Source organism: Eretmochelys imbricata, chromosome 14 (assembly GCF_965152235.1).
Source record: "Eretmochelys imbricata isolate rEreImb1 chromosome 14, rEreImb1.hap1, whole genome shotgun sequence".
Classification (NCBI taxonomy): domain Eukaryota; kingdom Metazoa; phylum Chordata; order Testudines; family Cheloniidae; genus Eretmochelys; species Eretmochelys imbricata.
Window position 1 is genome coordinate 28,903,264 of NC_135585.1, and position 11,566 is coordinate 28,914,829.

The 11,566-nt window shown below is 48.1% G+C and overlaps 1 pseudogene; it reads right to left on the reverse strand.

The window, feature by feature from the left end:
* Positions 1-2,602: 2,602 nt before the first annotated feature.
* On the reverse strand, positions 2,603-10,506 carry LOC144274958 (olfactory receptor 6F1-like; annotated as a pseudogene).
* Between the last annotated feature and the right edge of the window lie 1,060 nt (positions 10,507-11,566).

Sequence of the window (11,566 nt, forward strand, 5' to 3'; positions counted from 1 at the left end):
CTGCTATGCTCAGCGTGTTTACATCGGTTTCTTGTCTTGGTTTCTCTGTGATACTTTTACCACAGTAGAAGCCAGAAGTCCTGAGTCCCAGTCCCCCCGACTCAACCCACTAGGCCACATTTGCCTCCAGGAACCAAAACAGAACCCGGGAACGCCATGGGCCAGTCCCCTGCTCTAGTCGCTAGCATGCCAAGCCCAGCCAGAGCCAAGGAGAGGACCTAGGAGCCAGGACCAGACGGGAACGGATGGGGCATTATAGGCTGGAGGGGTCATACATTAATGGGTGTGCTACAGTACATGAGGCTGTTTATGGTCACATACGTGGGAGTACAGACGGTTGTGTGATTTTATTTTGTTATTCTTTGTGTGGATTTTTTATCTATCTATCTATCGATCGATCGGCTCAGAAATACAGACTGGGTCTGCTTCAAAGTCCACTGGAGTCAGCTGGAAGCTGGGATATCCAAAGGCGCCGAAGGGAGCTAGGTAATCAGCTTCTACCAACGGAGTTTATCTAAAGACCACTGGAAAGACTCACTCTGGCTGGAGTTTTCAATGGGAGTTGGTTCCCCAGCTCTCTCTGAAAGAGCCTTTCCTCTGACTTCATTGGGTTTGGAACAGGATAGTAGGTTGGGATTTTCAATTTGCAAAAGCCTCGTAATTTGCAAAAGCCTCGTAATATGGGCTGAAATACTGTGCCCGTTGAAGTCGAAGACAAAACCGCCTTTGATTTCAATGGACCAGGGTGTCACTGCTGGTATTGAAGTTCCACTATTCATAGCGGGAAGTGAGAATTAAGATCTCTGAATTCCGTCTGGCCTTTGGGGAAATCTCCGTCCCAGGGCAGCATTCCTTCAGGCCTTAAGGCAATTAATCCATTACCTGGTATCTTAATCCTTCCCTGGAGTCGCTGCGCAATGTGGCTGTAAATTGAATTTGCTGAGTTGCCTTCTCAGACACGGAAAGGCTGAAATAGGGACACCACCCAGCACAGAGTCATATGGTGAAAACTGTTCAAGGGGGTCAGTGCTGGTTAACATGAAGTGGGAAAACTGTTTGCTTCTTCCGTATGTTCCTGCAGTTTCTTGATAAAAACAGCACTTTCTTTCCAGGGAATTAACCAGCTGAGGTCTTTCATCATTTGCTAGAGTCCCAGGATGTCCTGAGAAGGGCCCGGTGCTGCCCAGGATGGACACAGCGTGAGCATTAACCATCAAGATGGACGGTCAGGTTTTGAAGCATTTCTTCCTGTGGTAGAGAATTCAGCAGCTGGTGAACAGGGAGGGATTCACAACATGCAGCACGGGGCAAGCTTCCTCCATCTGCTGCCTGATTCCACCTTTCAGCCTTCACCACAGAATTGCACTTGCCAACACAGCACTGTTCAGCTGGAAAATGACTGACCAGCTCTAGTCTAGACCTAGGCAGAGAGGAAATGAAGAATTAAGCCAATCACTATGCTCATGTTTGCGTTCAGGATTGTCCAGCGAAGAGAAAACTGCCATTACGACAAAGTGAGGTTGTGTTTGGACAAGGAAAGATACTGTTGGTCTGGCTGGCTGTCCAGTAGCTGAACTCCATGCAGATGGGACTAGGTTGACACTGGATGGCTCATGCAGGGCGAGGTCAATGCAGCCACCTCTGGGGTGGGGGCCAGGGGCTGTTTACAGAGGGACCCCTCAGTCATTTGTAAAATGCGAAGAGATGTGCAACATTGATGCAGGCGATCCCGAGGACTCCCCCACAATGCAGAGAGGAGGCGGCGGCTGTGAGCAGCGTGGGGGTTACTCAAGAGTGGGTCGGAGTGGGGTGGAGCTGGGGGGCAGCCCTCGCTCCTCTTCAGCCAGTGGGAGGCAGATGCATCCGAACTGGTGGCAGAGATGGGATCCCAGCTGGGGGTTTGATCCGAGCTGGGCACAGGCCGCCCAGGTGGGTCTGCACCCAATGTCCCCTGCTGGCCCTCGGGCTCCCAGTTGGACGCCCAGGGTAGTTTGGGGAGTGGGTGCGGGGATCCTGGAGGGGGCTCAGAGCCCGAAGATGGCAGGGCCAACGCTGCAGCCCAGCAGGGCGTTGGCGGCTTCCAGGCACTCGCTCAGCCGGGCCCCTGAAATGAGAGGGGGGCACTGGAGAGACACCAGCCCGGGGAACGAGGGGAGGGCCTGGGGGCAAAGGGAACAGAGCTCACAGCACGTGGGGGACTGGTGTGGGGGTTGGGAAGCTGGGAAGTAAAGGTGCTGGGAGGGGGGCATGGAAACCCCGAAAGGGTGCTGGGATTGGGATGGGGAGAGGCTGGGGACGGGGGCTCTCGAGGGCTGGGCTGTGGGGCCCTGGGGGGCAGGAATCTCAGGAATGGGGACCCATGGGGCACAGGCTCTCAGGGCCCTGAAGGGGGCTGGGCTATAGGACATGGGGGCAGGCTCATGGCTCTGGGCCGTGAGGATGGAGGTTCCTGGGGCCCAGGCTCAGGGGCCCCATGGGGCAGGGACTCTCAGGGTCGAGACCTTGGACACTGTCCCTGCCCCCCACCCACCAGGACCCCTCTCACCTGCTCAGTCCTGTACCCAGACCACAGTCCTGGCCTCCAGCAGCTCGACTCGTCACGCTACCCCACGGCCCAGTTGTGCAGCCAGACCATGGCCAGCACCGTGGCCCAGATGCTGGGGGTCACGTCCTGTGGGGGGCAGGATAGAGACAGCCTGAGTCAGCGCCCAGCCTGGCCCCCTCCCCTGACCTCCATCCCTCACCCAGCCCTCCCTGTTCCCTAGGGACCCCCTACTCCATCCGCCCACCCCGACTCGGAGGGTTCTTATAGCCCCCGCTCCAGCACCGTGGACCCTCTACCCAGATGCCCAGTGCCATGTCCAGGGAGTAGAGAGATGGCCTGAGACAGGGCCCAACTTGGGCTCCTCCATCTGGCCCTGGGCCCCCACGATCCAATGCTCCGACCCTGTTAGGGGGTTCCCAGCCCCCCGATCCTCCCAAATCTGTGGGCTGATTCTCGGTCTCTGTCCCTGTCTGACTCTGGGTATCCGCATGCCTGTCTACTTCTGTCTGTCTGTCTGGCACAGACCCCTCTCTTCCGGCTGGGGTGGGGGGCGGTGCTACTCCCCGTCTCACCATGCTAGTGCCCCTGCTCTCCCCATGCCCCGGAGGTATGGGGATTGGGGTCGCCGTCACCCTGGAGGAGGGAGGGGGCAGCACAGCCCCCGGGACTCAGGGGGGCAGGGAGAGGGGCAAAGGGACATTACCCCATAAACATGATGCCTGCGCATGCCCCTTCTGGGTCCCCCCCTCTTACACTGGGATCCCCCTGTGCTGGGATCCCTCCCTGGCACCAGCTTTCCCCCACCTCCCCATACCGCCCCCAGTGCCAGGTTCCCCCTCCTACCCGAGTTCCCCCCACATGCTGGGTCCCCCCTGGCGCCAGGAGCCCCAGCCGCTTTGGGGGTTACCTGCCAGCAGGACATCCCACCTCACCAGCTTACCCCCCCACCCAACCCAGCCAGGGAGCGTCTGCAAACGCCTCACCCCCACCCAACCCAGCCAGGGAGCGTCTGCAAACGCCTCACCCCCCCAGCCAGGGAGCATCTGGCAGCTCCCCGTCCCCAGCTTCTATAACCCAGGGACCTTCTGCACAGTTCGCCACCCGCCCACCCGGGAGCCAGGGACTGTCTGCAAACTCTTCGCTCCACACATCCTGCCATGTCCCCCCATTGAACTGGGGCTGGGGAGGGGGTTCTTCAAACTGCCCCTTGCTCCTTCCTGTCCCTTTATGGTGCAAAAAGCGGGGAGGATTGTGGATGCAAATGTTTCAACTCCAAGATACCCCTTTCCCATTAGGGTATTCACCCCACACTCTCCATCCAGGGGCAGTGGTGAAAGAGGGGCGAGAACCCGTCAGTTGACTGTCACACCTGCCTCTCAATAGCGAGAAGGCATCTGAGAGACATGAGGAAGCTCGGCCAGATGTGGGGAAGGGAGGGCGGAGTTTTTCCACCCACCGCGTTTCCTCTGGGGTCTCTGCAGAACCTGTTTTTAATGTCCCGCTGGATGGTGCTGGATCTGTCCCCCCGGCCCTGAGTCCTCTGTGGGTGGGAGCCCAGAGCTGGGGCAGAGAGAGCCCCCCCCTCCACACACAGCCCCACCCCCACGGACCTCTGGCCAGGGGGGACTCATTGTAATGGGGAGGTGGGAGGTCAGTCTCCATGGCCCCTCCAGACCTCTCTCTCGCTGCTGAGGCTGTCAGTGAGGTAGTGCCCAGAGGGATGGGGGCATCTTCTCCCCTACAGCCAGAGCTGGGACCCACCAAATGGACCCCACAAGCAGGCATCAGCTGGGGTTGCTCTTCCACCCCCACGGAAGTGGCTCTGGACCGTAGCTGCTGCTGGGGCAAGTTCATAGGAGGCACCTGTGAACGGGGCAGCCTGACCCACCCAGGGGATGGGGATCCCCCCTTCCTTGCAATTTCAAACATCACAGTGTGAGAGGAGGGGGATCCCCACCCCCCACTCCCTGATACCCCCTCACCCTCGCTGTGAGCCTCTCAGCAAGGACTGCGGGGGACTCCGGCCTGGGGAGAATCTGGAGAGAGAAGAGAAGAGAAGAGAAGAGAAGAGAAGAGAAGAGAAGAGAAGAGAGCTCCAGGGAGGGGATGGGGGTGCAGAAGGATGGAGGGATGCTGGGCGGGGGTATCTCCAGATAGACAGACAAAGGGATGCGGGCCGAGGGAGGTCATTTACCCAGCACAAGCAGAAGGAGAGTTCGTGCCATCCTGAGCTGGTTGCTCTGGGGTGGGAGCTGGGTTCTCAACTCAGCCACCGGACCCGTCTGGGTGCAGGGAGGGGGACGGGCCCTTCCCCTCTGATGGAGGCAGAGGAAGTCACAGCCTTAGGCGCAGTCACCGCTCAGCTCAGAGGGCCATTGCACTGTAACTGCAGTCCTCTTACTTTAAAGTGTAATGTGTATCCCTCTTTTGTATTTATATAGGACTCATGTTGAAGGAGTTTTTTGTCCACCCACTCTGTTCCTGTGAGACACTAGGGCAAATTCTCCAAAGTCAAGTGAGTTACACCAGATGTGAATTTGGTCCAATGTCCCTTTGTAACATCAGTACCCAAGCTTGTATCCCAACTTGATAATCACTCCATAGGAAGGATAAATAAGTCTTTAATTTAAATACTCAGATCCTCAAACCATGAGCCTGGGATTTATATTGCATATTAGACAAAAGCGCACAATAAAAATCATATCGTATGAGGTGATCAGGTCCCTCATTCACATTAATTGCTGTGTTTCTGTGTCTTGCTATCACTGTACACTGAGTTGAGTATGTTGTGAAATCAGTAACTTGAATTATTCTTTTATCTTGTGAACCATCAAATGATATTTCCCGAATTGTTTCAGGTGCTCCGATGGTCCAGTGAAGCACAATCTAGAAATTCCATTTGAAACATCCATGTTTGCCAAGAGAAACCAAAGCTACCAGTAAAATTCTATTCAAGTATCAGGGGAAATGAAGGTGTATTAACTGTATGGAGATCACAGTTAACAAAAATTCTCTCTCTCTGTGTCCCCAGACACAACTATCTATCTAATCTAATTTATCGTACTATCTAGGTATTCCAACAATAAATATATTCAGACTAATCAAGTGCATAGTGTCTCACAAAAGTAGAATTCACAGAATAAACTAAATTGGTTGAGAACGATTTGGGGACATAATCTTCCTTGTACATATCACTTTCATAACCTTTAACATTTTGAAACAGCCTCCACCAGGCCCAAAGTGATATTTATCCACAAAAGCACCACATTTCGGAGGCATTTCATGATTCTAACACCTGTGAGTGCATGGAAACGTTAGAATTTACACTCACGAAACTCAATGGGCTCAAGATTCAATGGAAACATGGACACTGCTTATGTGAATCAGTGAGTGACCACTTACAATGATCTTTATGTGAATATTAGGTAAATCAGATGGCACAAAATCTTAACCAGTTCCATGTTATTTTATGAAGCGATATTAATTATACATAGCACATCCGTATGTTTTAAGTCCATTTGGTAGACTGGATGCTAATCTACTGTAAATTGGCAGTTGAAGGTCTGGCCCAAGACAGCAGGCAAGCCTCAAAGGGTTTGAATGTTGGGTTAAGATAAAATTCTGGACAATGTAGGGTGAAATCCTGGCCGCACTGAAATTAAGTTCTGTCGTTGACGTCAGTGGGGCTAGGATCTTCTTATGATTTTTAATGTCTGTCTCACAATATTTGTTGTTTTTCTTCAAATCTCAACTGCTTGAATCAACAGATCAGCTTTCATATTTTCTTTTACATAATCATTATCCCTCTCTCTGTGGTAGTTCTTTTCATCCATAGATCACAAAGCACTATATAAAGGAGGTGAGAATCATTATCCCCATTTTACAGATGTGGAAACTGAGGCACAGAGAGAAGCCATTTGTTAGGGGGCTTATTCCTTCACCCACTTACTTCCCTGGTCCTTCTCACATGAACAGAGAGCAACAATACCCGAAGTCCAAAGGTGCAAACAATTCGATGTTTATTGGGGTGAACTTCCAGCAAGCATGATTCCAGTTTCCTTCCTTAGTGTCCCTCTTCCCAGCTCTGATACCACAGAGCCTTACACCTGTCTCCCTCTTCCCATTCCTGCCGTTAGCCAAACATGATTCCAATTTCCCCATCCACAGTTCCCATTTCCCCCTGCCCACACACCCACCCACCCACTCACTTCCTGATTGACTGCAGACTATACAGCCCCCTAACACCATTACTTGCCCAAAGTCATCCACCAAGCCAATGGCAGAGCCAGGAATAGAACTAAGAAAAGGAGGACTTGTGGCACCTTAGAGACTAACCAATTTATTTGAGCATAAGCTTTCGTGAGCTACAGCTCACTTCATTCTCCTAGTTACAGTCCAGTCCTCTTGCCACCAGGGCACACTCATGGTTACAGAGAAAAGCATAAAAACATGAAGTGCACCCTACAGACTCAAAAACCAGACAGCAAATCAAAAGAACCCAACATGTATTATTTAAAGCCAATCTCATGATTTCTAACAACGTCTCCTCTCCTTGCTGAGATGCTCGCAGCGAGGGTGAGGGGGTATCAGGGAGTGGGGGGTGGGGATCCCCCTCCACTCACACTGCGATTTTAAAGGTGAATCAGGACTAAGATTCTGGATTCAGTTTTGACATCATCAAAATTTTATAAGCTATTCTCACATATTTTCAGTCCAAACCGGCAGAATCCGTGTGAAATCAATCTTTCCAAAATTTTGGAATGCCCGTGTACTAAAAACAAAGGAAAAAAGAAGCCTACAAAAATACCCATCTGGGTTTTTACCCAGTCTGGAACTGGAAACGGAACTTTATTCTGAATCCCCTTCAAAATCCACTGGGGTCTTGATTTGAGGTTCCTGTGGGTTTATCTTACCTCGGTTTGGAAGGGTTAAATTTTTATCAGGAAATGTCAGGAAATGTCAGTTTCGCCACACAGAACGTCAACCGCCCCCCCCCCAACAAAAAGGTCCAAAAAACCAGTTGTCATTCAATAATTATTCTGTGACCCACCTTGTTGTCTGACATGCCACAGTAATTTCCCACAAGTGTGAAAATACAAATAGACAATTTTTTTTAAAAAAAAATGCTCACAAATAAACCTTGATATTCTCTGTCAAAATTATAAAAAATAAAAATTGAATTCTGCCAAGCCTGTCGATATCTCTATCCTCTCCACAGGCCAGGCCTTAATAGAAATAAATAATTGGCACATGTGCACTTTGTTTCATTTTAAATTAAAAAGAAAGTAAGAGGATAACAATGCATAAGGGCTGGATTTTGAAAGGTATTTAGGTGCTTAGTGGGGTTTTAAAAAGTATCTAGGCCCTTAAAACTCATAGAAAATCCCATTAGGCACCTAAATACATTTAACAATCTGGCTGTAAATGTTCAAGGATGTGAGACACTAAGGACCAGATTGTTAAAGGTATTTAGTCACCTAACTCACACTGATTTCCATTGGAGTTGGGCAGCTAATTATCTTTAGACTTCTGGCCCTCAGGGATTGTTGTTGTTTTTTCAGTACCCTATCAACTTTGGTATATCTTCCATGTGCAGACTCATTTTTCTTTCACCACATTTTCTGTGACAGCCAATGACCTCCAGCACATTTTGAAAAACATCGCTTCCCTGAATGCATGTCTCAGGGCTTCTTTTACCTCTGGGTTCCTCAGTGTGTAGATGAAAGGGTTCAACAGGGGTGTGACAATAGTATTCAAGATGGTGACTATTTTGGTCAATTCCAATGAGTTCTGCATGGAAGGGCTGACATGTAGGAAAATGGTCGAACCGTACCAGATAATCACAACTGTGAGATGGGAAGAGCAAGTTAAAAAGGCCCTTCTCCATTCCTTATCTGATGGGATTGTCAGTACAGTGGAGATGATGTAAATGTAGGAGAGCAGGGTTATGACACAGGAGCCCAGGATGAAGATGAAGGAGATGATAAAGGCCACCGGATCAATAAGGTAGGTATCTGTGCAGGAAAGAACTATCCACGGTGCTAGGTCCCCAAAAAAGTGATGGATGACACTAGGGCACAGAAGGACAACCTGGTGATCAGAAATGGTGGGACAGAAATAGCCAGGAAACCACACAACCAAGAGCCAACAGCCAGCTGAGCAGTCAAGGTGCTGTTCAGGATGGAGCTGTAGAGCAAAGGATAGCATATAGCCAAATAGCAGCCGTAGGCCATGACAGCCAAGAGAAAATCTCTGTGCATTCTAGGGAGAAAACAAAATACATCCGTAGGACACAGCTGACAAAGAAGATGGATTTGCTTTGGGACACAAGGTTGGCAAGCGTCTTTGGGATACAAGCTGTGGTCTGCCATACCTGCGGGAAGGAGAAATTGCAGAGAAGGAAGTACATTGGGGTGCGAAGGTGACGGCTGGTTGCCACTAGGACTATGATCGCCACATTTCCTGTGACAAGGAAGAGCACAAAGAGCGAGATCTGCAAATATTGGGTCCCAGGGAATCCCAGGAGAATAAATTCCTTCACACTGGTGTGATAGCCCTTTTCCAGTGCGGTCAGCTGTTTTACCTGCCAAAACAAATGAAGACATGAAATTAAACTGATTAAACACAACTGTGGCTTTGTGGGTTACAGATGATTTTGATGCACAGAAAGAGCAGATAAACCATTATTTCCTGCCTCTTTTAATTAAGGCTGAAAATATCCTACTGCTATTACATTTCTGGAGCCTTCCTGCTCACAGGGTGAATTTAAGCTTGTCCTAAATTTTCCTGTGGAAACTTTTTTTCCAGTGGAAAGTGGCTTTTGGACCAAAAAGAAACTTTCAGGATAGAAATTCCATTTTCAGGTGTTCCTTGAAAAACACAATTTTTAGTTTTTGTCAATGAAACATGTTTTTTCCACGGTCAGCATCCAAAGCCCAAGATTGATTTTATTTTAATAGATATTTTTGTTGTTTTAAATTGAAAATTTTCAAATCAAAAGTTGTTTTCTGGGTGTGTGTGGGGGGCAAGGGTTGTCCTTTTGACAAAACCCTGAAAAATGTCAACAGAAAAAACAACATTTTTCCTGTAAATTATTCAGGAGCCAAATCATTTTCAAATGAGACCTATGGGTGTTAGGCATTCAGCACAATCTGTGATTCTTTTAGAAGTGAACAAAACCCCATCGTCTCTTTTGAAAATCCCTGCTAAATAGGGTGAGCTTTTCAAAAGTTCTCAGTATAGGCCTATTTCTGCTCCCGAAGAAGGAAGTCAATAGGATTTTTGTCATTGAGTCAGTGGGAGCAGACTTAGGTCAATACTGAACACATGAGATTTGTACCTGTCAATTTCCTTCCTACAATGCAAGAGGACATTTAATTCTTTTTGTGCAGAAAGTCTCAGGTTCTAAGCCTGCTGAAGTCCCAAGTTGGAGTGCGGATGTTATACAAAGTTGCAGTTCAGAGGACAGCTACTCAATTTTGGAGCATAAATAACCATTTACATCTATAAACCAGCATTCATTTTGAGTAGTTGAAAATGAGTCAGTTGCAACCTCCTTTGACCAATTGAGACTGAGGTGTGCAAGGCCATGCAATGCGTCAATTACAGCAAAGCTCAGGGACAGAGAGGACCAAAGAACAAAGGAAGCAATTGTCCTAAAAAAAAAATAAAAAATAAAAAAATGCATCCCTTTTTTATCAGAATTTTAAATTCTGATGAAGAATTTCATCAAAACTGTGAATTTCAAACATTTTTGACCAGCTGTGCCAGGAGTCTGCAATTCTTCTCCCCGTTTAGTCAGTCGAACATACTTCTCAACCAGAACCGTTAATAGAACCCAGGAGCCCTGATTCTCAGCCCCCGCTCTGCTCAAACCACGATCCTAACCCCCCTCAAAGAATGGGAATAGAACCCAAGTGTACTGATTCCTGGTCCTTTGATACAACAGCTATTCTACGCATCCCTAAAAGAGCTCGGCACAGAACCCGGGTACCCTCACTCCCACACAACAGACCGCAAGCCCCACAAATACAGCAAAACTGTAATATGCCGAGTTTCTAAAACACCTTCTGAAAAAAATATCAGGTTCCCAGTGCTGGCCAAAAGTTTCCTTCACAGATGGATTAATGCTGAGGTCTCAAATTTGAGGCATTCAGAATTAGAAGCCGCTTTTGAAAAAGTTGTCCCTAACTTGAAATCTATCAATGACTTTTACAGTGAATGTTCTGAATTTTTGTTTGATTGCTTGTTTTGGGTGTTCTGATTTTTCATTTTTCATAACCTAAATTTAGTCCCCCTCCCTATTTGGATTTGAATTTGCAAAGGATCCGAAGGGAGTTATGAAATGTAATGGAGTTGGGCGCCTAACTCCCTCAGACACCTTTGAAAATCCCAGCCTTAAATATTTTGTATCAAAGTCTAATCAACACGGGCAATCAACTATTATATTTTCTCCCTCTTCAATATAAACCATTTATTTTGTTATGAATAACATCCTATGAATAACATCTAATGCCCTGATTCTGCAAACAGTTAATACATAAATAAACTTGTATATATAGACATATATAAAACAAAAATGCCTAAATTTACTCACATGAATGATTCCTTTGAAGTCAAGGGTTCCACTCACATGAGTAAAGTGAGGAAAATAAGTAGAATTTCTGAACATTTTTAAACAATGGAACTTACTGCAACTCATCATTCAGCAAATCTTCTCACTGGGCAAACCTTCAGCTGGTGTGAATTATCAGTAGACAAGGCTGATGAGAGAGGGAAGGTGGAACAATTGTACTGAGGTCCTGAGCTCAGTGCCCCGGCAAAACTATCTATTTAGGGTGAAATGGGAGGGGGAAAATATAATTTACCGGGTCTCCAAATTTCTCTCAGCAGACCTCTCAATGGAGCTACGATTATTTAGACCAACTGAGGATCTGGCTCTTTGTATTCAGTCTCCACTGATGGAAAGAGCTGAACCTAGCAAAATTTCCAGAACAGTTAAAACACCTGATTGACAAAATC